This window comes from Sorex araneus, chromosome 5 (assembly GCF_027595985.1).
Source record: "Sorex araneus isolate mSorAra2 chromosome 5, mSorAra2.pri, whole genome shotgun sequence".
Taxonomy (NCBI): domain Eukaryota; kingdom Metazoa; phylum Chordata; class Mammalia; order Eulipotyphla; family Soricidae; genus Sorex; species Sorex araneus.
In genome coordinates this window covers 167,231,226-167,256,859 of record NC_073306.1, presented here as the reverse complement: position 1 = coordinate 167,256,859, position 25,634 = coordinate 167,231,226, and positions in this window count along the sequence as shown.

The window sequence follows — 25,634 nt, the reverse complement described above, 5'->3', positions numbered from 1 at the left end:
CTCATTCCTGCCACCTATCATGGTGTCAGTTTTGCCCTTAAATTATATGATAATTTTGAAAAAAAATGAGTTATAGTTTAGAAATTTTTAGAAATTATTTGGAAATTATGCCCACAAAACACTACATTTTGTGGGCAAATCAATATGGGAAAATTGTAAATAGGTATTAGTAATTGGAAGGCCTATAGTGCAATATCCAAATTTCACCATAATATTTAGCTTTCTGCTTTCTTACATTTTATTGCTTTATTGTTAACTGTTTTTAAAATATTTTTGTTAAGATTATAGTCTCTAATGTGTGCCTGAGATTTTTAAAGATAAATTAATAGACACTAAAAATAGCCACAATTGTAATGGAATCCAAGATAAAATAATAAACATTCATTATGATGCAATTGAGAAACAAAGTGACATGGAAAAAATTATTAGAATATTTTATATATAATATTTAATTAGAATTTTCAATGCAAGCACTGTCCTGTCTTGTCCTCCCATTCTGCAGAATTGTAACCAATATCTGACGCTGCTATATCTATCTGTGTCAATTTGGAAACAAGAACAGAAAACTAGTGTAAAAATTGGCTTCGTCAAATATGTGGTAAATAGAACATAAATATTCAACAGGCTGAATTTTCTACATTTAAATATAAGTTATATGAAACTTATGTCACAGTTTCATTAGAAAAAACTATTCAATAAATGACATTGGTATTTTTAAATGTTTCAGTAATCAAGTATGATAAAGTGTGAGAAAGTATCTAGTTACTTGGGATATTCTAAATATATTCTAGATTGATCATTTAAATTAAAAACACAAACTGACAAGACTGTGACAAATAAAGTGAATATTTTATCTGAACTTAGGAAACTTAGGAAGATAAAATATTTCCTAGGTATTATAGCAAATGAAATCCTGTTAGCGAAAGGAAAGCCAGCTAGATCAGTAATGAAAGTTGGCTAGAGGGCATTTAAAGGGTTACAAATGTTAGGCAACTTCCTCCTTAATTCCAAATATGGACCTGAGGAAATGGCAGAAAAAAAGCAGTTCTCACCCACATGGCCTGAGAACAAAGAAAATCCAAAGGGACAAAGAGCCAGAATTCACTGGTCTTGAAAAGCAGGTTATCCAACTGACTACATACCAGCAAACACCACAGGAGACATGTTTGTTGGGGAACAGTTTCTCCCCAACGTTCCCAGACACATTGCACACTGGGTCCAGGCGAACGTGGGGTGAAGGATGACAGGTGTGTGGAAAAACCACTCTGGCAGCAGCTGATGGCTGCTCACTTTATTGACAAATACAGACATATTTCATAGAGGGTCTCGGCTTAGGAGGATGGTCCAGTCATATAGTTCATCATCACTGACCATCACCTTTCCAACTCTGCTGGGTCCCAGCCCGATCCCTATTAGGTCTAGATGCTGCAGTTAGGAATGCAGTTAGGTGACAGTTCTTGGGGGATGAGACTCAACACCGGATACATGGTGCTTGTAAAATGTGCCCAGACACTCCCTACTGGGTCACTATGCAGAGACAGATGTTATCTGTTATGCAGGGACAGATCGTATTGACTCTGTCGTCATGCTCCACACAGGTTAAGGGACTCTGCCGTACACTTCACTGTACACTTCATTGTTCTGTACACGCGGTGTGGAACCAAAACCTGGTTCTTGTATACTGCAGAAGAGAGGAGAGGAAAGGGAAAAGATGAGTGACATCATTGAAGGATATCTGAGAGAAAGGTGAAGTCTGGAAATTGGGGAGAGACCTAGCAAGTTGTACTTAAAATGTACAATAAAATAAACCAAAAAAATAAAACCAATGAAACATTTGTATGTTGAATTTATACATAAATTAAAAGACCCATGAAAGAAAAAAAAAGCTTTAGTGTAACATGTGATTTTTAAATATTTATTTTAATTATATGTAGATCTCAGTGGACCCCAAGGGTGGCTCATATGAAGTGGGGATGATGTAGGCAGATAGACAGGGAAAGGCCCTCTGCAATGAAATTTAGGTCAACAAAAGTTTTGGGAGGAAAATTCTAAGGTTGATCTATGCTGTGGAAACAGAAAACAGAGATCTGATAAGCTCTTCAGCAGTAGACTCTGAGGAGATTGAAGTTCCTCAAACCCTCGGATCTCTCCCTTATTCTGACTAACTATAGTGATTCAGCCCCAAGAAGACTCCAAAACATTCTGGATCAAGACTAGCTGAGAAGAGCTCATAAAAGCCACAGAGGAAGGGCACGTATATGCTGCCCAAGCCTATGTGGTGCCCAACCATATGTGTTGCCCACGTCTCCCCTCTTGAGATATGTACTTTCATGCTTTTATGTCTAATGCTGGCATGTGTGTAGGACCTCTCTCACCCCTTGGAGGAGACTGAATCTCTCTTGAGCATGTAACTCTCTCTCTCTCTCTCTCTTTCTCTCTCTCTCTCTCTCTCTTTCTCTCTCTCTCTCTCTCTCTCTCTCTCTCTCTCTCTCATTCTTTCCCCATCCACACCTTCAAAAACACTGCAAATAAAATCTGTTTTACTTCACCGCTTGTCCCCTCATGAAATTACTTTCTGCGAGTTGAGAAAAGAACCCAGTCACCCAGGCTCCTGGGTGGCAGAGGCTGGTCAGGAGAAAGTGACCGTCTTTCTCCTCTCGAATCATGTGAGCCACCTGTGGGGTCCACCAACAGACACCAGGGAGAAGAAAGACGGTCACTTTCTCCTGATCTGCCTCTGCCACCCAGGAGCCAGGGTTCCTGGGTTCTTGTCTTACCTCACAGAAAAGAATTTCAGGAGTAGACAAGCAGTGAAGTAAACCAGATTTCATTTGGAGGTTTTGAAGGGAAGGAGGAAAAGAAAGTGGGAAAGAGTGGAGAGTATTTTGGTCAAGGGAGAATCCGGATTTCCCATGATTATGAACTATATAAATTTAACCAAAGGAAGCCTGTTTCTTACAATTGTTCTACTCTTTCCATGAAATATATCAGTGTCCGCTGTAGCACTGCCTTCCCATTGTTCATTGATTTGCTCAAGTGGGTACCAATAACATCTCCATTGTGAGATTTTTGTTACTGTTTTTGGCTTATCAAATATATCACATGTCAAATAAATCTAATTATTTTCAGGATTTTTGTGAAGGGGATTTGCGGCACATTTGGCAGTGTTCCAGGTCTATTTCCAACTCTGTCTGTGGGGCAGTGTTCAGGCATGCTTGTGTACTGGTGACTTAGGCAGGCAGTCAGATAGGCAAGATCCTCTCTCCAAGGCAATGGCAGCAAATTTCAGGGAAGTAATAGCTCTGACGTTGCGAAAGGCCAACCTTGCAGAAAACAGAAACTAAGGCCTGAGAAGAACCTCACCTGGTGCCAGCACAAGACCCCGAGAAGATTGGACCCCTCCCCGTGAAGGAAATTCCTCCAATACCCTAACTGTAGTGATTCAGCCCAGAAAAGACTTCAGAACATTCCAGACCAAGACATCCAGAGAAGATACCCTATAAAAGGCATTTTGGACAAAGGGTGCACATTTGCTGCCATGTGCTGCTTGTGCCCTCATGGCCGAGCACATGTGGTACCAGAGCACATGTGCCACCTGCAACTCCTCTCTTGAGATGTGTACTTCCATGCTTTTGGGTCTAATGCTAGAATGTGTTAGGGGCTCTCTCTGCCCTTGGAGAATGCCACATTCTCTCTTGAGCGAGTTTCTCTCTCTCTCTCTTCCTCCTTCCCTTCCCCCTCCCTCTCCCTCTCACACACTCTCTCTTACTCTCTCTCTCACAGTCTCTGTCACTCTCTCTCTCACTCTCACTCTCTGTGTCTCTCTCACTCTCTCTCTCACCTCTTTCCTTCTCTCTCTCTCCCTCTTACTCACTCACACTTCCCCCACCACAGCTTCAAAACACCTCCAAATAAAATCTGTTTTACTTCACTGCTTGTCCCCTCCTGTAATTCTTTCCTGGGAGGTGAGACAAGAACCCAGAAACCCTACATCCCAGGTGGCAGAGGTAGATTAGGAGAAAGTGCCCATCTTTCTCCTCTCCACTTCACATGTCACCCTTGAGATCCATCAGCATCACTGGGATTGGGGTCAGCAACATGCATGGCTAACTTCTTAACCTCTGTACTCTTTGGTCCAGAATTGTATTTTTAGCGATGAGAATAAACCATCCTAAATTTTCAGATTAAGTCAGTTTTTTCCAACATTTTCCAAAAATGTTTTATTTGGAAAACATTCTGAATTTTTAATAAATTTGAATTTAATTGAAATTTAGAAATTAGGTTTACATTTTTAAGTTACAGTAAAATAATTGCTGAGGATATTTGAATTTTAATAATTGATCAATCATGGATATGTGAGAAGCAATATCTAGTTATGTCTTTAGTGCATTGCTCTATAATAATAAAAAAACAGTTAAAATACAAATAAAAATGCGGTGGTAAGGAAATTATTGAATAAGTAAACAAAATCTTTGTGTATTTTTATTGTTTTTAAGCTTCAACAAAATTTCATTTACAAAACAACTGAGCAACATAATTTGTTAAAAACTGATGTAAAATCAATTGTATTTCTTTTTTTTTTTTTGCAAATCTATTACTAGCTACAGCAAGTAAGAAGAAAACAGGAAAATAACTTTCCTCTTTGAAAACTGATTTTTTTTCCTTATAAATATTTTGTCTTTTGTTGCTATTGATTGCTTTGTTTGCTTTAGTCCACAATTTAATAAGACAGGTTTCAGCAGTATCCCTGGAGTACTAAACAAAAAATAGAATATATTTATAATCTGTGTTTCCTAATTTTTTCTTCACTAGCTCAATGCTTGTTTTGGTGGTTACTATGTTTCAAGACATTTTCATGGGTATAAGGTTACATGGTATTGTGATTTTTTTTTATATCTGTTGTCCTAACAGTTAGCAAAATTGAGCCCTTTTACTTGTACCTGTTGGCCCTCAAGAAAAGCATCTAGTCATATACGTTACTTTTGTGTTTTTGATAGTAATAACCACTTCTTGAAGTCATAAAATTTTGTACTGGTAGGGAAATGCCTTGCACTCAATCAATCCAGGTTCAATCCCCGTCACCACATATGGTCTAGAAGCACTGCCAAGAGTGATCCTTTAATTTGGAGTTAGGAGTAAGTTTTAAGCACCACTGGGTATGGCCCAAATTAATTAAATTAAGTAATAATAATTTTGATAGAGATTGTAAAAAATCTGAGGGCAGGTTATAAGTGCTTTAAGTCCATTTCACAAAATTCAGTTTTACAATCCATGAACATGGATTACCTGTACATTTATTTGTATTTTCTAAATATTTTTAACAATTTTTAAAATAAAAGCCCTTATCAAACAGGCTGTTCAAACTCAGTACATCAAGAGTTGTATTACGGATTCACCGCCAGGATCTCACCATCCTACAAGGAAATGATCATTGATGTAAAGAGAGGGGTTCAGCAGGGTGATGCCGTTTCACTGAAACTCTTCAGTGCCACCCTTGAGAACATCATGCGACGACTAGAATGGGAAGGATTGGGAGTGAAGATAAAAGGTCGGCAACTACACCATCTCCGCTTCGCTGATGACATCATTGTTATAACACCAAATATTAGCCAAGTGGCACAAATGCTGACTGACTTTGACCTCGAGTGTGGAAATATCAGACTGCAGCTGAATCTCACCAAGACAATGTTTATGAAAAACGAACTAGCCCCTGACGCTCCATTTGCACTCAACAGAATGAAGATCTCCGAATGCAGCAGCTATGTGTACCTGGGTCGAAAACTCAACATGAGGAAAGACTTGGTGCCAGAACCATGCACGAGGAAGAGAGCAGCATGGAATACTTTTGAACTTCAAGAGTTCAAAGATGTGGTTAAGAGGATGAAGAACCTCCGGCTCTGGGCACATATTTCGACTCCACGATTCTTCCTGCACTAACATACGCCTCAAAGACCTGGACCTTACAAAAACAGGATGAGAACGCTATTCTGGTATCCCAAAGAGGAATCAAAAGAGCTATGCTAAGTCATGAAAAATCAGACGGGTTGGACACGTAATGCAATTTAGAGATGACCACTGGACTAGAGCTGTTACCGACTGGATTCCACGGGATGTCAAAAGACTGAGTGGCTGCCCATCTACGAGATGGCCAGACTTCTTCGTCAAAACCCTGAATGAACAGTTTGAGGCTCTTCGTGTTCCCGGATCAAGCAGTTACCTTTGGGTTACACAAGCACTCAACAGGAATGAATGGAGTTGTTACCGGTGCCCACTCGAGCAAATCAAAGATCAAAGGGATGACAAATGATACAAGTGACAAGTGACTTTTAACAATACTTAGACTTTTTACTGTGTGCCTCTTTAGTCTCCTTTTCCAAATTTATTTCATTTTAATTTTACTATCTTTATTGAGGTGGTAAATGAGATTCTTAATTTTACTTTAATTAACTGAATGCAATATTTTTGTACACTAATTTAGTGCTGCTAACTGTATCAGTTTGCTATTTCTAGATAATTTTTAGTAATGGTATTTTTTTTATTTTTCATTTTTAGGTCACACCCTGTGATGCTCAGGGCTTACTCCTGGCTCTGTGTTCAGGGATACTTCTGCTGGGGCTTGAGGAACGTTATGCAATATATGTGGTGCAAGGAATCAAACAAGGGTCAACCACATGTAATGCAAGCACCCTACCTCCCCCAAACCCCCAGTTCTTCCAGGAAACTGGCAGTTATGCACATGAACTGTCTCTGCAGCCATATAAACCAGTGAACTGTCCGTGATCCACAGACTCATAAATCTTGAAAGGGATCAGCAAGCTGCAGAGACATTTCTGGACTCCAAAGTCACCATCCAGTTTAAAATTTAACTAAAACTGTATCACGCCATCAAAGTTTTCGAATTCTTGTAGCAGGTGGTTGCATTCACGGCTGCACAATTGCTCATACTCTATATGAGTATACCGCTGATATACTAGGAGTAGCACAGCACATTGGCTAGGATGTAAAGTGGGAGGCAACCTGTTAGTTATCTCTTATACAAGTCCTTAATAGTTCTAGGGTGAGATACAACAATCTTCACACACTTTATTCCAAGGAAATCTTCTTTTGATCATTTTTAATTAGTCATAGCAAGCAATACAAAATAAATCATTTAGGACCTACTGTTAGGGCACGCTTAGGTGGTGGTTGGGGAAAATGGAAGCAATGATGGTGGGTGGGTGTAGTGGTGGAGGGAATTGCTGTTTGGATATTTAATGTAATAAATCATTCTAAATAACTTCATAAAATAAAAAAGTAAATATACCAAATAGAATGAATATTCCTGTCACCTTAAATGACATCTATATGTAGTGTTTCATGTAATCAATGTACTGTCTCTGGCAGTTCCTGTTCCCTGGCAAGCTCTCAGGCCCTGAATTTGATGGGGTACAGTGAGATGATGATGGAAATTAGGGTTAGTGGGATAGATCACTTTCACCCGGGACTCCTTAGATCCTCAGAAATAATTCTGAGATGAAACTTCAGTATCAGGTGACTTTGGTGTTTATCACGCCAGGACTTTGTTATTTCCTGTCTAAACTTTTTCAAGTCCCTTGAGGTATGGCTTCTCTGGTAAATTTGGTTGCAAACCCAATCACTCAGATCAGATTCTGACATTCTCTGAAACACTTCTTATGCTCAGTGAATCTCAACTTTTTCACTCCTTGCCCTTTGAAGCACATTTACATTCTTCCCACCCCACAAACACTGGCAAATAGCAGTTTTGCTTGTGAGATCTAACTAACTGCTCTTTTTTGTTGTTTTATTTTTTTACTTATTTGGAAAATCTCACATTCAATCCATAACAACCAAACCTGCCATCAGCCCAGTTTTCCCCACAATAATAATAAAAATAATAATCCGCAAGAATCCCAGGAGAGAAACCTGATAGCTTTAACACTATTTGCTAGCCTAACACGTTTTCTTTTTTTAACTCAGTCAACTTGTGTTATGTAGGTGGAAAAAAAAGTTAGTATAGAAAATCTCTCCTAACTGATTTTCCAAGGTAAAACATACACTGTGGAAAATACTTTGTCCAGATGATTGAGCAAATTACTGTCAATTTTGAAGCATAAAATTATATTAAATTATTGTTCTTATTTTTTGTTTGTGTTGCAGCCACAAACTATGAAAATATATATTCACTGTTAATAATTTTCCATCATCTTTAGGAAAGCAACCAATCCAGTGATGCTATGCTTTTGATATTGCATACTTAAAACTTAAAACAATTTACAACTTAGACATATGCACCCATGATCATTAATAGGGCATCATTTTATAATAATTATCTATGTTGTCCTCTCCCTTATTAAACCTAGTAAATCACATTTACATTTGCTTCCCTTTTTTTTTTTTGGTACAAGGTATGGGCCTTCTTGTGAGCTCAGTAATCTAGAAAAATAAATTGAGTAACTGTACTGCATGTCAAAAAAAGATCTTTATATAAATTATAGGATAACTTTCCTATTCCTAAGAAAAAAGTCATTGATTTTTTATTGGGATTTCATTGAAACTGAAAATTTTATTTAGTAGCATAGACTTTTTAAAAAAGTATTATGTTTTTCAAAATTACTGAATGTTTTTACATTTGTTTTCAATTTTTTCAATCAATAATTTCTAATTTAAATGTTTAGGTCTTTCACATTCTTTTAAAAATTTATCCCTAAGAACTATAAAAATAAACAGTGAATTTTCATCTATTTTAGAAAATAATGATTTAAAATTTCTAATTTACTTATATTTGCCTATTTTCTTGTCTGTGTAAATTGGAATAATTCCTGTAACTGATGGGTTTATATCAATTTAATGAAAACTTCATGCAATTGGTCTGTTTTCAGTTTGCATAGATGTGTACTAAGCTTTAGCTTAATTTGAATTAATCATATCATTATTGTAGCATCTTAGTCAGACTCATACCCTGAGGCGCTTGAGTTGTGGACTGGGAGAAATATTTACCAAATAGAAAGAAACCTACGAAAAGTAGGTTTACTAGAGGAGAGGAAAAGAGAAGGAAGATCTCTCAGCCAGAGGGCTGTGGAGCAATCTTCTTAGGGCTGTTCAGATGGGTAGGTAGGCAAAAGCATTCTATTGGTTTTAGGGACCAGTGGCCTGGGATTTGCAAGTGAACTCATCAGGAATACATGATACCAATTGTGGAGCTAAGGTACAGAAAGTTTGAATACAAGAGAGTGTATATTGCAAAAAGTCCAGCTTATTTGTTTGTTTTAACTGTCTGATGTACTTTTGGCTTCCTGATGTTCTTTTGGGGAATGGGTGGGAGCAGAGGAATATACAGAAGTGCTCAAGGGTTACTCCTGGCTTTGCACTAATTAATTACTCCTGGCGAGATCAAGAACGGTTTTCAGTACAGGAAATGTACCTGAATCAGATTCATGCAAGGTAAACGCCCTACCCACTGTATACTCTCCAGCCCTGGCTTCCTAATGTTCTTTTGGCTTTTTGCTAAAAGAAAAGAAAAGAAAAGCCACTTGATGCAAGCTAAATAAATTGAAAAACAGATTTAGTATTTACTAATTTTTCATGTAGGTGATTATTTTTCCTTCAGTTAGTGCTTGGAACTGTTCACTCAGCAATTGAAATCAATGATTAGCAATTCTTTTATAAGGTTCTATTGCAATGCAATTTGGTAGTCAGGAAATAGCAATGGCTGAGTTATTTTGAGGACATTAGATGAGTGGTAGAAGAAAAAAAGGATGAAAAATGTTTTTAGATTATCAAATCTTGTCAAATAAAGACACTGATGAAAATATACTGACCTTGCTTTGAAAAGAAAAGTCTGCGGTACAGATTAACTGAGAGTTGTTTGGAATGAGCATTAGTGAAACTACTTTTCAAAGATAGAGCCTTATAAAATTTAATCATAGTTTGTAAAAGTAAATAGTTTAACAAATTTTTTACATGAAGATATAGTCAAGTTGTTAGTAGCAATCACATTGCTGGGCACAGGAAACCACATTCCGGGGGGGGATACTGTAGAGACAGGTCTATCCTGTGTGTTTATACCCCCAGGAATGACTTAACGATCCCACACACTCCTGGGAATTGGGGTGGGACGGTTCAGCGATAGGACAGGGGTCAAGGAGCTTGCCTAGCAGCAGTTGATCGCCAATCAAAGTTCAGATGTTCAATCCCCAACACTGCATATGCACCCACCTGTACTCTGCATTGCCAGGAGTAAACCCTGAGCAGAGATTCAGGAGTAGGCCCTTAGCATCCCTGAAGATTCTAAACTCAAAGCAACAAAACAAACATGCCAATGAACTATTGCTGGGATTCCAATACCTCGAAAAAAATTCACAACAAATATTTGAATAAGGGCTCTTAACAAAAAATACTTCCAAAACAGCTGAAATGTTTCTTATCTTTCTTTCTTTTATTAATGTGCTCCCTCCCATTTCAAGTTATTTTTCTTCAAAGACTTTGATTGTAAAATTGGTGGTGGGGGGAGGAATTGTATCCAATCCAAATAAAACCACTTTTTTTTTTCTTGCTTTTTGGATCATACTCGGTGTTGCACAGGGGTTACTCCTCACTCATGCACTCAGGAGTTAATCCTGGAAGTGCTCGGGGAACCATGTGGGATGCTAGGGAATTGAATCGGGTTGGCTGCTTGCAAGGCAAACACCGTATCTGCTATGTTATTGCTCCAGTCCCCAACACACATTTTTAAATGAACGTCAAAGCTGCTACAATTATACAGCATGACATATGTCATTGATTTGGGGGATTCTATTTCCACTTCTCTGTGATGATTTTGAGCATGTGTGACTTTCTTTTCTAAGAAATGAACTGCTTACTAAAGTTGCCTACATTGTCCTCAGGCAGTTATGTAAGTAGTATAAGACTACTTGTCTCCCAAATATTTATTCCTTCTAATGTTATCTTTCGGTGTCATTACCTGTAATGTGTATGGACTGAACATAATTCTTTACTCCTGATGAATATATTAAGCGAATATGTGCCACTTTCCTGATTATGTCACAACAAAGAATCTGACTTCTGAATTATTCTCTCCCTCTTTCCCACATCTTTCCCTCTGCCCTTTTCTCTGGCAGGCAGTTATCCTATCTGAGTTACTCTATGGAAAGATCCACAGGGTAGTGAAATTGAAGTGCCTGTCTCATCCACAGACCCAGAGGAACCAAGGACATCGGTCCGTCATCATACAGGAACTGCAGGGGCATCAATTGTGAGTAAGCTTGCGAGTGGATCATGCCCTAGTGGATCCTCTGAGGGAGGCCATTGTGTCCAGCTTTGCAAATTTGAGGCTAAATAAAGACAGTCATCTTGATACACTCAAACTGTGAGATAATAAATATTCCTTCTAAGGGCTGGAGTGATAGCACAGAGGGTAGGGCGTTTGCCTTGCACACGGCCGACCCGGGTTCGAATCCCAGCATCCCATATGGTGCCCTGAGAACCGCCAGGGGTAATTCCTGAGTGCATGAGCCAGGAATGACCGCTGTTCATTGCCGGGTGTGACGCAAAAAGCAAAAAAAAAAAAAAGAAAAAAAAAAGATCCCTTCTAATTTGAAGATTATATTTTTCTATTTCACCTCTTCCTGGAATACTACATATTTGGTTTTGAACAATTATTGATGCAAAGCTAAATGATATTTATAATCAGCAAAGTCACATATTTTACTCGATGAGCCATCGAAGTGGCACCCATATCAATCTAATGTGTAATTGAACTGAGTTTATTTATTTATTATAATATAGGAGTTGGGGGACGTCGACCACTCGGGGGTCACGTGATAGCGCAACAGTTAGGCGTTCGCCTTTCACGCTGCCGACCTGAGTTCGATTCCTCCGCCCCTCTTGAAGAGCCCAGCAAGCTACCGAAAGTATCGAGCCTGCATGGCAGAGCCTGGCAAGCTACCCGTGCGTATTGGATATGCTAAAAACAGTAACAATAAGTCTCTCAACAAGAGACGTTACTGGTGCCCGCTGGAACAAATCCATGAGCAACTGGATGTTAATGTAGGAGTACTTCTATTTACTTAGCTATTGATTAAGCTGATTGAATTAGGCATGAACTTCACATTACATTTTTTAATTCAAAAATTTAATTTTATTATTTTATTATTATCCCCCCCATTTTTTTTGATTCAGCATGAGATAATATTATAAAGCTTCCATGTTTGAGCTTCGGTCATACAATCATCAAACACCCATCCCTTCACCAGTGCACATTTTTCACTACTGGAATCCCCAGTACCCCCCCACACACACACTCCGCCACACACACACACACAAACACACACACACACACACACACACACACACCTGTTTCAACCTTTGCCCAGTCTGTGTGGCAGACAGTTTCCCCCATACTCTCTCTCTCTCCACTTTGGTTACATTTGATATTCCGATAGCAATCCCACCACCACTCAAAACTGCCGAAAAGGCAATGCTAGACGATTTGTTTTGTATTGCTTGTTATGTATGAAATATAATATCCAGTAAATTCTGTATCATGCTTTTCCAGGAGCTTTACTTTATAGTCTCTGGGTCTTGTTTGTTGATGAAATTACATGGTGCCAGGGGGAGTCATTGGGTGTTACTGCCAAGCTATTGGAAAACTTGGACATGGGGGGAGGAGGCCCACTCCAGATCCAAGTGGGCTTGGGGAGCTCAGTCACGAGTTCCCACATACCTGTCTTTACCTGCCAGTCTGCCCTTGGGAGAGGTTCATTCTGTCTTGCGTGAGGCTCGTCCCCTCTTGGGTGAGGCTTGTCCGAGTTGTGGAGAATGGCCTTGCACATGGTGGTGGTGGTTGAGTTCTTGAAGTTTTTGGGTGTTGGGGTTCTGCTTGGGGTGTGGAGTGAGATTCAACCTGCCCCCCTCTGAGGTACCCTGGGGAAGACAGCCTGGGTTGGGGTCAGGACATTCTCTAGTGCTCTCTTCCCGGAACATCAGTTTATAGTCCCTGGATCTTGGCCATTGATGAGATTACATGGAACTGGGGGTACTTTGTGGCTTCAATTGCCAAGCTACTGGAAAACTGGGGACCTGGCGGGAGGAGGCCCAGTCTCGATACAAATGGGTTTGGAAATTTTATTCTTGGGTTCCCACCTACCTCTGCACTGCAGCCCCTAACTGCGTCTTTTGATATATTTCAAGATTTAGGATCTCGGAAATAAATCCAATAAATGAGTTTATATAGCGGAGCCAGAGGTATTTTGTGGGTGTGTCTCCCACATATCTAACTTTTGGTTGTTTAATTTCTTGGTAAACTTGGCCTCAAGTTGTTGGGGTCTGGCACATAAGCAATTTTGGGGTATCTGGAAGTCTGAAGGCATCATCAGGCTATTGATGCACTTGCCCCCTCCACCCCAGGTACAGGTTGACATCCTGGTGGCATCATAACCCCCTTGAGCTTAGTTTAGCCTTAGTTTAGTATCTGTTAACACTAAGTAGAATTTAATTGCACTCTATAAATTGTGAGTATAGAATCACATCTCCCCTCACCAGGACTTGTAATCCTATAATAGTTGAGATGTCAATAATATTTCTTCCTCATCTGGCCTTCTCCTTACCTTCCTCCTCCTCTCCCTTCTTCTCCTTTTTTCTCCTCTCCTCTCCCATTTCCCTTCCACTCTTCCTTCTTACCCTCATCCTCTCTTCTGTTTCATTGTTTCATTTCCAAGTTGCCATCACTTTTTGCCAATGAAGTCTCTCTGCAACCACTAAATTAACCCACCAACATTGAACCCTGGAGTAATATACCTGGTTATTCTACCTCACCCTATTTTTAGGTGAGTCAAATTCCCTTTGTGGTGTGACCCACAGTTGTTGTGTTCAGCCATTATGCTTTCAGCAAGAACACCTGTGGGGAAGAATTAGTGGGTAGCTATGTATATACTATATGTCTGAGACGCTTACACCTTTCACTAAGCCTTCTGCATGTGTTTGTGTTAAAATCATGCTTAAGTGTTAATAGATTTTTATGCCTTTCACTAAGCCCTCTGCATGTGTTTGTGTGAAAATCATGCTAAAGTGTTAATAGACTTTTTGCTTCTATTTATGTAGATGTCTTCTTTCTCTTCCTTCTCATAGAACATACTCAGATAAAAGCTGCTAGGGATGACTTTTCTCCTAGTAACTTTCCTCCTAGTGTCCCTGTCTAGGATTTATTTTATTTGGATTTATGAGTACCTCGACACTTTGATGAATATTTACCAAAAATGTCTTATTTTCTAGCTTGTTTCCAAGCTGCTTTCTCTTTGTTAAAGGGAACATTTAGGTCTTACCACTTCTACATCTCAACAGGAAACTCCATTTTCATGGCTTTTAAGTTTAAATGTTTATCTTTAGTCTTAATGGCTCATCTCTTCTCCAGATGTCCAAAGTCTACACTAGACCTCTATGCCCAGATGCTTGATAAACAACTAAAATAAAATTTTGCGGCAGAAAGTTCTTCTCATATCCTTAAACACCCCTTTCCTGCTGTGCTCACAAGTGAGCAAATAGCAAATCCCTCCTTTCCGTTGTTCAGATCAAATATTTTTGTCATACCTGCATATATTTTCTCAGGAGATACTTTTAATTTTGTTCTGTGTCATGTCAGTCCTGCCAACTACAGTGATGTCACCGGTGCACATTGTCTCTTTTGTCTAAACAAAAACTCTAACTAACAGTGCTCCTTTTATACATGCCAGGCTTTCTTCTTGGCAATCTCTGCTTACTGAGCAGCTGGAGTCATTATTTCACAAGTTAAATCAGATCAAAAAAGCAATCAAGTAAAAACCCTGCAAGGATTCTGCATTCTAGTCAAATCAAATCAAAGTCCTGATAGTGCAAGGTGCTGAGAAGTCTGCCCACCCACTCACTGCTGTCGTCATTGTTGTGATTTCCTCATCTCCTTTCTGTCCTGTACTGACTCTTCTATAATTCAACACACTTTGTATTTCTCAAGATCAACAAGTAGACTTCTATGTCTGAGTATTTACATTGGCTATGGTTAATTTTATTTACCAACTCTATTGGGGCACAGGGTGCCCAGGTATTTTGTCAAATATAATTCCTCGTATTTATTTGAGATGATTTTAGATGAAATAAACATTTAAATTGGTACATTAAGTGAAACAAATTGTCTATTCTAATGAAAGTGGGTCTCATTTAATCAGCCAAAGGTTTGAATAGAATAGAGTCTAATTCCCACCAAAATAGGGGGAAATTCTTCATGTATGACAGGCTTTAATCTGATATGTAGCTTTTCTTCTGCCTTCAAAATTAAAGAAGCACAGTAACTTTCCTGATTATCATATTTTTTGGTTTTCATACCAAAACAACACTATCAATTTTTGCACTTCTCACACCTTCAAAATCAGCGTAGAATTACATCATTTGTTCTAGTTAAAATCTACAGCGTGTTGATTTGCTATTTATATATTGAGATTTGTTAGTCATTAACCACAATAATTGTGTGAGATGATTTAAAAATAATTGAAAAAACTTTTTATATTCTAATATACATATTCTATTTAGTACATTTATTTTCTTTTCTCTTGGTTTTTGTAACACACCTAATGATGCTCAGGGGTTACTCCAACCTCTGCACGCAGGAATTATTATTGGTGGTATTTCACAGACCATATGTACTTCCAGCATTGAACCTTCTCTGAGTGCAGCCCTGCAGTCCCCAGTCCTGTGATTTTGACCTGGGTAATGTCAAGTACTCTATCACTGGATTCTTGCATTGAATCACTGGTTGGTTGGTGGGGAATCACAGGAAGTGGCTCCTGGACCTTGTGAACATGGCTTGAGAGCCCCGTTATTCAAATGAAAAGATAAATAACAAAAATAAAGAAGATTTCAGCTCTTATAAAATATCTTGGGAGAAAATTAAACAGAAGAGGGGACTGGAGCAATAGCACAGCGGGTAGGGCGTTTGCCTTGCACGCGGCCGACCCGGGTTCAATTCCGAGCATCCCATATGGTCCCCTGAGCACCGCCAGGGGTAATTCCTGAGTGCAGAGCCAGGAGTAACCCCTGAGCATCGCCGGGTGTGACCCCCCCCCAAAAAAAAGAAAATCAAACAGAAGACAAAGAAGTTCTGAAAGTGGAGTAAGATGCTCGTAATGTATAACAAAAAAATCAATGGACATGTATCAAATTAAAAGTGAGAAAAAAATGTATGTTGAGTAATTGGCATGTGAAAACATCTGGAAAGAAAGCATCCTTAGTGCTAGTAAAGGATTTTAAAAAGACTGCTTTGGATAAAACCAAAAAAAAAAAACTAAAGAATCAGAACTTTGTAGGTTTGACAGCAATTTGTCTTTCTTCTAATATAAATAAGAAATCAATGAAAGGTTTGTCCAATAAATACAATTATATAATCTATATTTGAAAAATTCCTCTGTCTGCTCAGTCAAGGACACATTGTAATAAGAAACAATGAAATGTTGTGTAGAACAGATTAGAGACAATATAAAAGCAAGGCAAAAATTAAATAAATAAATAGAGGTAATATCTCTTTAAACTGGGTTAAAGAAGTGAACTGTAAAAAAAAAAACAGATTAAGTCTAAAGATAGAATTTGGGATATTTGTTGATATAACTTCCAAGGAGTGTAGCTTCAAAAAAAAAATGAAAGTACATTAAACTAAAGATGAGAGAAAAAACACATCTATCAAGTAGAATAGTAAATGCATATGTAATAACAAGCAAACAAAAAAACCAAAAAACCCTCAAATATGAAAAGCATAAAAAGTACATGTACAAATATAATTCAATTCAAAAGAAAACTCATGCAAAGACTCAGTTTCTCAGAGCTGAGCTAATTAAAATTTCACTATTATCTAGTGAGTTTTGTTGAAATATTGTATGCAATCAAAGTGAAAGTAAAGTGAAATTTATTAGTTACACAGGCAGGGGGGCTAAGGGTGGGGGGGCTAGGGGCGTGGGGGGTTAGGGATGTGGGGGGGCGGGCTGGAGCTATACTGGGATTCTTGGTGGTGGAATATGAGCACTGGTGAAGGGATGGGTATTCGAGCATTGTATAACTGAGAATTAAACCTGAAAACTTTGTAACTTTCCACATGGTGACGCAATAAAAAATTAAAAAATAATAATAAATAAAAAAATTCACTATTATCTATGTTTTAGTAATCAATTAATACAAGTCAATAAGCATATTAAAATAATTTTAATATTAAATTTATTTGACAGTTATAAAAACCATAACTTACACTCAATATTTTATTTGACAAATTAAGTGACATGTTTACATTTACATTCATAAAAACCAGAGATCATGTTTATTACACATCTGAAAGTTTCATGATACACATATGTAGTTAACAGAAGTTAAGATTTTCAGGGAGGGGCTAGAGAGATAGGATAGGGGATACACTATTTTCCTTGCATGTAGCCAACTTGAGTTTGATTTCCAAGACTGGATATTGGTTCTCTGAGAACTACCAGAACAAGGAGTAAGCCGTGAATACTGAGCACAGAACCAGGAGTAAGCCAGGAATGCTGCCAGATGAAGCCTCAAACCAATATATACTTATATATATACACACATTTATATATGAAATAAATTAAAAAGAATATTAGGAAGACACCTATTTTCAGATTTGTCTAATTTTCAGTTCTGGTACAAACCCAGAAATGTCAAATATAGAGTGGACCATATGGGTGTAACATTTAGGAGAATGTTCTACATTAGAATTAAAATTTCAAAAACTTAATATTGAAGATCGAATACAGATGGAAAAGAACAAGGCCAATACTATAGGCAGAAAAGTTGAAGTGGTAAGTAATGTGAGTAGTTGGAAATTAAGATAATAAACAGTGGAAATTGAGAAAAAATATATCCCCTGAACAAGGCAGGAAGAAAATCTACAGTAAGCAGTATTACAAGTACAAAAGTTGTGCCAAAAGTTTTAAGTTATTGATACAGCATTTATACTTAGAGCTGAGGAACTAAATTAACCTCAACCACTGGCCCTAGTGGCATTAGGAAAGAGTCACTATAGAAGAATATTTTCCATAATGTAGTAACTTAAAATGCTTGTTTAAAACAAGTATTAATTTGAACTGAAGGAATTTTGATAGTTATTTTAAGAGTTGTTAATTTTAAAAAAGGAAATATCTGAGAAAGAATGGGATCAAGAAATGGTCTACTCTTTTAATATAATTGATATTAAAATATGTTTTATGCTGTTGAAAATGATAGAATAGAATGAAAAATCAAGATGCAGAAGATAATTTCAAGATTCTTGAAAAGTACAATGTAATGTATGATTTTGATGGAACTAACTTTTAAGTTTTAATACCTTAAGCATTATCATGCTTTTTATTTTATCTTTCTTTTTATGTCATGAAGTGAGTACTGAATAAGTATCATTAGGTCAAAAGAGATACAAAATCTGTTGGATATTATTACAGTAGCAAATTGAAGACTCAGAAAATTCCTTGAAGTACCTGTACAAGAGACCTTTGAAAAATGGAAGGGTTTCACAGGACAATCAATGAGAAACCTATGACATCATTCATGGTTATTGTACAGAAATTTTGAAAAACAGGTATTTTGATAAAGAAAACTATAATCAAATCTAACTCAACTGAAATGAAGAATACTGAAGAAGAGATTATTTTAGTTCATCAAGACATATTAAATTTTATTGCTAAAGTAAATACTCCAACATTCCAGTGACTAAAGACAACAAATATTTTTCTTAGGATGTCTCTTTTGTTTTTCTTTCTGTTGAAATTTATTAATAAATTTTAAAATTTATTAAATTACTCTTATTTACGAAGTTTAAACATAGTTGAGTTTCAGTCACACAACATCAGAGCATCAATCCCACCACCAACGTCAAGCTCCCTACACAAATTTTCTGACAATCCCTCCCATACCCTTCCCTTACCCCTTAAACCTGACTACTTGACAGGCACATTTCTAAATTCACTTGTAAAATTTGGGTCTTTTGATTTCAGAGTTTGTTAACTCAGTGATTTCTCTTTGTACCTGAATCCCATGACCTTGCACTCATTGCTTCTCAGCTGTATCTTCTCCCTCTCTGTTCCTCTGTTTCTTTCCATTTTGCCCTATACTCTGGGGCCAAGGTTGATCTGGCTACCTCCCTTCCCCACCTTTAAAACATTTCATTTCCTCATTCAGGTATTCTAAATATTACATATAGGTGGTATAAGTTGAATATTATGTATTTATCTTTCTGGCTTATTTCACTGAACGTAATGACTCTTCTTCAGACTACAGAGTCCTGGAGTCCTGGCTAGACATGGTTTTCCAAATATCTTAATTTTGGCTGTTTTGTTTGAGGGCCACACTAGGCAGTATTGAAAGCTTTCTTCTGAGCTCAGAGCCATATATTAAAGAATAGTTTAGGGTCGTACCTTGAGGTGCTCAGGAGTCATTCCTGACTCTATCTGAATCTATACTCAGAATTACCTTTGGTGGTGCCTATGGAACCATAAGCAAACCACCACCACCACCACCACCACCACCACCACCATCATCATCATCATCATCATCATCATCATCATCATCATCATCATCATCATCAACAACATCATCATCATCCTGTTGATCATCGAATTTCTTGAGCAGTCTCAGTAACGTCTCCATTCGTCCTAACCCTGAGATTTTAGGAGCCTCCCTTTACTCATCCTTCCCAACGATGCCACATTGGAGGCTCTTTCAGGGTCAGGGGAATGAGACCCAGCATTGCTACTGGTTTTGGCATATGAATACATCATGGGGAGTTTGCGAGGCTCTCCCATGTGGGCAGAAAACTCTCCATAGCTTGCTAAGTTCTCCCAGAGGGAGAACTAGGCTATAAGATGTCTTGGTTTTAAGTCTCTGGATGTTGGCTGTTGGTGGTATTACATGTCGCCGGGGCAGTGTCTGGGTGTGACTGCCTAGCTACTGGAAAATGGGGAATCCGGGCGGAAGAGGCCCAGATCTGATCCAAGCAGGCTTGGAGGTCTCATCCCCGCTTCCCACACATTTGGCTGCGGCTAGGATCTGGAGGGCTTTGGCCGAGGGAGCTCCCACCACTGAAGCAAACCATAAGCAAACCATTTAGGACAAACACTTTGGCCATGGTGCTCTCTCTTTGACCCCAGAGTTAGTCAAAGAATTTGATGTGTAAATCTTGTTTGTTATGCTAAGACTTACTTTTTTCTTCACTAGGATATATTAATTTTCATTTTTAACTGTATTTTCCTTTGCAATCTACTTTTTTGAGTCTTAAAGAATAGAGAGTATCAGATAAATTTTTCAGGCAATTTTGAAGTCTCTTATCTCTTAGTGGATCCTTCTCCTATGAATCAAGTGTCTGACCTGAGTAACAGCTGACTTATATATGTAGCAATGATTAGATTTTGTCTTCATCAATTAAGTTATCCGATCACAAAGACAAAGACATTAATAGTTTTAGAAATAGAATTAGATACTTTATAATACAAACACAAACAGAAGCAAGATGAATGAATTGTATATTAATTGCATATTGCTTTAGATAATCTGTTTCATATTTAATGGGTAACATAACACATTTATTCACAATCCTATAGAAATTCTATATGACTTTTCCAGGTTCTCTGATGAAGGCAGGCTGAATTCAAGTTTTCAGTCAAATTGGGTTTTTGTTTGGAGATTCTGAGGAAAATCAGAGCTAATTGTTGTTAGAAAAATTCAATTTCTGACAGCTACATGACTACATTTGGTCTACATTCTCTTAACAGCCATCAGCCAGTGAGCTCTCCTAACCCCTGGAAGTTGCCTGGATTCCTTGCTGTATGCAACTTCAATCATTAAAACAACAGCTAAAGTTAAAATCCTCGTGTTTCCTTTTCCAACTATAGATCTATATTTAAAGGATTTATTGATTAAGTAAATTAGTAGGAACACCCAAACAATTTCTCTATTATAAGATTAATAATTTTAAGGTATCAATTACTGTAAATCTGCATCAATAGTATATCTCTCTTATATAGAAGGTAACCTTTTATAAAAAATGATATCTCATTATATTCATTGTTTTATCCACATAAGGGGAAGATATTATATAAAGGCATCATTTGGAGTTAGCTTGGTATTCTGAATCCTAAGTAACTATTCTTAAAAATTTTAAACAATCCTTTCTCACTATATATAATGAATACTATTGAACCAAATGCTTAGATTTGAATTAAGGAATTTATTTAAGAATAATTAACCGTTAGAATAAAATTTCATGAAAATCATTCTGAGCTTTTAAAACAACAATGCAAAATAAAACAAAACAGCAAAATGCAAAGAGGACTTAAGAAAAAAAATGCCTAAAATAAAAAAAAAAATAAATTAAAAGGGTGACCACTGAGATTGGCATATTGATGAAAGTCACTCAAATCAGTTGGAAGTCTGTGTACTGATTGTCAAAATGAACCAAAAAGCAAAACAAAACAAAACAAAAACAGTGTTGGAGGCCATTAGCTTAATAATAGATCAACATCCATTATGTCTCAAAATATTAAATTGTGTTTTAGTAATAATTTTTAAAGTTCTGTCCTATGAGAAGATATAAAGCAAAGCTTTATTTTAAAGGAATAAGTTTATATTCTGATAAGTTTATACCCTGATTATATCAAGAGCCATCCAAAATAGCTCCAAGGTAAATTGGATACTCTGACCTGAATTTCTCTCCCTTTGACCACGTGGTGGTTAACAATAATAGGGTGAGTTTCGGACAGAACAAAAGGAAATTAAGGATATCAGTGTCACAGATCTGTGGCTTCAAGAGGCCAGTCTAAGTTTTTATAAATCATCAGTGTAAGACAGAACTGCTGTTCTGGGAAATATCTCAGGTCAAAATTGCATAGTGCAACTTCTATAAATACCCTCAGAATATTTATTTCTCTCCTGTTTGCACCCTCAAAAGGGGAAATAAAATGTCCTTACATCAGATACTTTCCTGACTAAACCCAAACTTCAGCTCTGAGCATAGTAACCACAAGGAGCAGGAGTTCTTCTAGGACACTCAAGATAATTATTAATAGTGCAGAAGAAACATAGATTGGAATACTTATTCCCCTGAAGTACAGAACATAAACTAATAATGAGTTAGATTCTATTTGTCAGCTAAATTTCTAAAGCACCTGAATAAAATGCAGCACAAGCAGTGAGGAACTGAAAAATTGCAAGTTATATTAGAAAAACTTGATTATGGTCTTTGGAGTTGGAAAGATAACAATAAATGTTAATAAGAATCTGAAAAAAAATAATGACCAAAATCACTACTGTGTAGAGACATTGACTTCAGTATAATAGAAATATTATAATTCAGTATAATAGAAATAGACGTGAAATGTGGGGGGAGTATTCTTAAGATTTCACTGTTCTTATAGACACTTGGATAAGTGATATACTATCTATAATGTTATTAAAAATTAATGCAGACTATTAAATTTTTGTGATAATGATATGCAAACCACTTAGAACATTCATCTTTTGAGTATGTATTTATCATTACCATCAATAGTAATTCTCATTTTATCTTCAATTGCCCATAGGATCTGGCTTTTGTCCAGGTTATAATCAGAGCATCCATACTTAAATGGCATAAATCACACGCATAAAAATGACATTATGCCAACTTTCTGATTTTATTAGAACCCAAGAGAATTAAAGTTGTACAGCAAGCTATGGCCCCAAGAATCTTAGTGCAATAAGAAAGAAGACATGAACAAACTTGAATCAATAAATACAACAGAACATCAATAAAAACAGTTCAACCAAAATTGACAATGTAATGAATGGCAGGAGTAGACAAATAAGACAGTCTGAAAACACTGGGGACTACAGAAATTAGATTACATATACCTTCTTCCGGGTTCTTTCTCCACAAACTCTATGAAGCATTCATAGGAAAGATTGAAACAATCCAGAGAATCTATTATTTTGTGAACATCAGGAAGAAGAACAGCAATGGTCTTGTGTGGCAGTGGTTAGAAATTTAATTATGATTCATTCCAACTCATGATGTTTATTTTAAAAATATGTTAACGTATGTGGTGGGGAAGCTAACATCATTGTGTTCTTGGTTGGAAACTTATTGCAGCTAGGAATTGGTAGGAGGAAATCTTAATCCCGGGGGAGGGACATGATTTTATGTTGAGGCTGCAGTCATAAATGGCAGAGGATCTGCAGAAATGAAAACCCGCATCCCATAATTAAGGGGAATAGAATATGACATATTGCACCTGTAAGACAGGGAATATGTATAAATAACATTTTCCTCCCTCCCTCAATGTAATTTAATCCCATTTATTAAAATTCATGATAAATATAACCATTTATAGGCACAAAAGATCTTTGCTATATTTTATACTTCTGTACGCAGCATATTTGGCTTTAGATAGAGTTAGACCATTTTCAAAGAAGAGTACAGTATTTCATGTAACTGAGTAATCCTCAGAACTAGATTTGGTCATGCAAATACATTGAAACTATCTGAGAATATTAAAAATACAGTGACCTTGAACAACAGAGTTTTAAACTACACATATCTATGTTCAGATTTTGTTTTCCTCTTTCCATGGTTGCCAAATTCATTGATTCAAAAACTGTGGATACTACATGCTTAATTTAATCCATAGATGTAGGATTTGAATACACAAGAAGGCTGATTCTAACTTATATGAGATTTTTTCGCTATGATTGGGTTAGATACCCTATGTTTTTCAGGTGTAAACTATAACTGTAAATCAGTTAAAGATTCTAATGGAAGAATTAGACTATTTCAGGCCCCTCATGTACCTCCAAGAATAATTCCTGAGTGAAGAGTCAGGATTAACACCTGAGCATCACTACGTGTGCACCTCTCCCTACCTCCCCAAAATATGAAATTTTTCTCAAATGAGATTAAGAAAATTAAAACTGCTTATAAAATACTTAATCTAGAAAAAATACCATAAACTTAAACATGATACTATTCAAAAAATAAATATCAGTGGAATAAGAATAAAGAAAAGTAAATTTCTATGATTTAAAAATAATAAATTTGTACCTCTGAAAGATAATGTGAAATGAAAAAAAAATAGCAATATTCTCTGGCATCTAGCATTGTAGAAATACAGCAGTATAAGAAAGGTTGCAGAATTTGGATGCATTCTATGGGGGAAGTGTACTACTATTTACAAGTAGACTCACTACACACCATATTTTAATAATTTTGGGGAGTAGGGGCATGCCAGGCAATGTTCAGATCTTACTCCACTCCTGACTCTGTGTTCAGATGTCATTCATGTTTCTGTGTTCATGGAACAGGTATTGAGCTGGGGTCATCTGCATGTAAAAGATTTTACCTTTATGCTATTTCTCTGGATCAATTACAATAACTTTTAAAAGATGTGTAAATAGAAAGTGAATGGTAGTGGCTGGAGAGGTAGTGCCATGGGCACTTGCCTTGCATTTGACATACCTGGCTTAAGTCCCAGGCACTCCATATGGTCCCCAAGATCCTACCAGAAGTGACCCCTGACCATCACTAGCTGTTGCCCCAAAACTTGAAAAAAAATTTAAAATACAGCAAAAGAATAAGCATAAATAAGATATCTATCCTTAACAGCAAGCTATTGCAAGATAATACACAAACGGTACTTAAAAATAAGAAATAAAAGAATCTCTGTATATTTATTGCATGACTTAACCATTATATTTCTAGAAAATTACAAATATTTATTTAAGTTTTTATCTATTGAGTTTTTGTATTTGACCTACTTTTGCATACACTCTCACTGTGGCACTCTCGTCCAGTGGTTCATCGATTTGTTCAAGCAGGCACAAGTAACATCTCCTTTTTGAGACTTGTTGTACTGTTTTTAACATGTCGAATACACCACAGGTAGCCTGCCAGCCTCTTCCATGCAAACGGGATACTCTCTGGAGCTTGCCAGGCTCTCCAAGAGGGACCTACTTTTGCTTATATACATATAAATGTACGATTAAAGTCTATTTCTATTGGGAGTAAAACTTATCCTCAATATAGTTTTTTGTTTTTCCCAAATGTGATTCAAAATCAGGGAGAGGAATGGGAAAGCTTTATTATACATAAAAGAGGAGGTTTTAGGTAGAGCTATTTTGGAGGCTGATACAGGGAAGCTAGAGAAAGATAATTGGAAGCAGGAGAGTCTAAGTTAGTAGTTCACAATGCTTTCTTTCAGTGACATTGAGTTGGGGGTGGTAAAATGTTTAAAGGATCTATCAGTTACAATCAAGTCCTGGCAATTTAGGGTCCATTAATATGGAAATGATTAATTAACCTTTATATTGTTATTATTACTAAAGATAAGTTTATGACTCATGAAAAGTATAACATTAGACTCTTGTGTTCCTTTATAAAGAATACAATACGATTGACTTCATGAGAAGATTTTAGCAGGTTGCCAGTCAATGTTCAATTTGTATATATAATTCTATCATTGCTTGAATATCTATTTCTTAACCATTTTTCTTACTTTTGAGCTATTTTCCTTTTAATTAAAAGTGAAGAATATTTGGGGCCAGAGCGATAGCACAGAGGGTAGGGCATTTGCCTTGCACGCGACCGACCC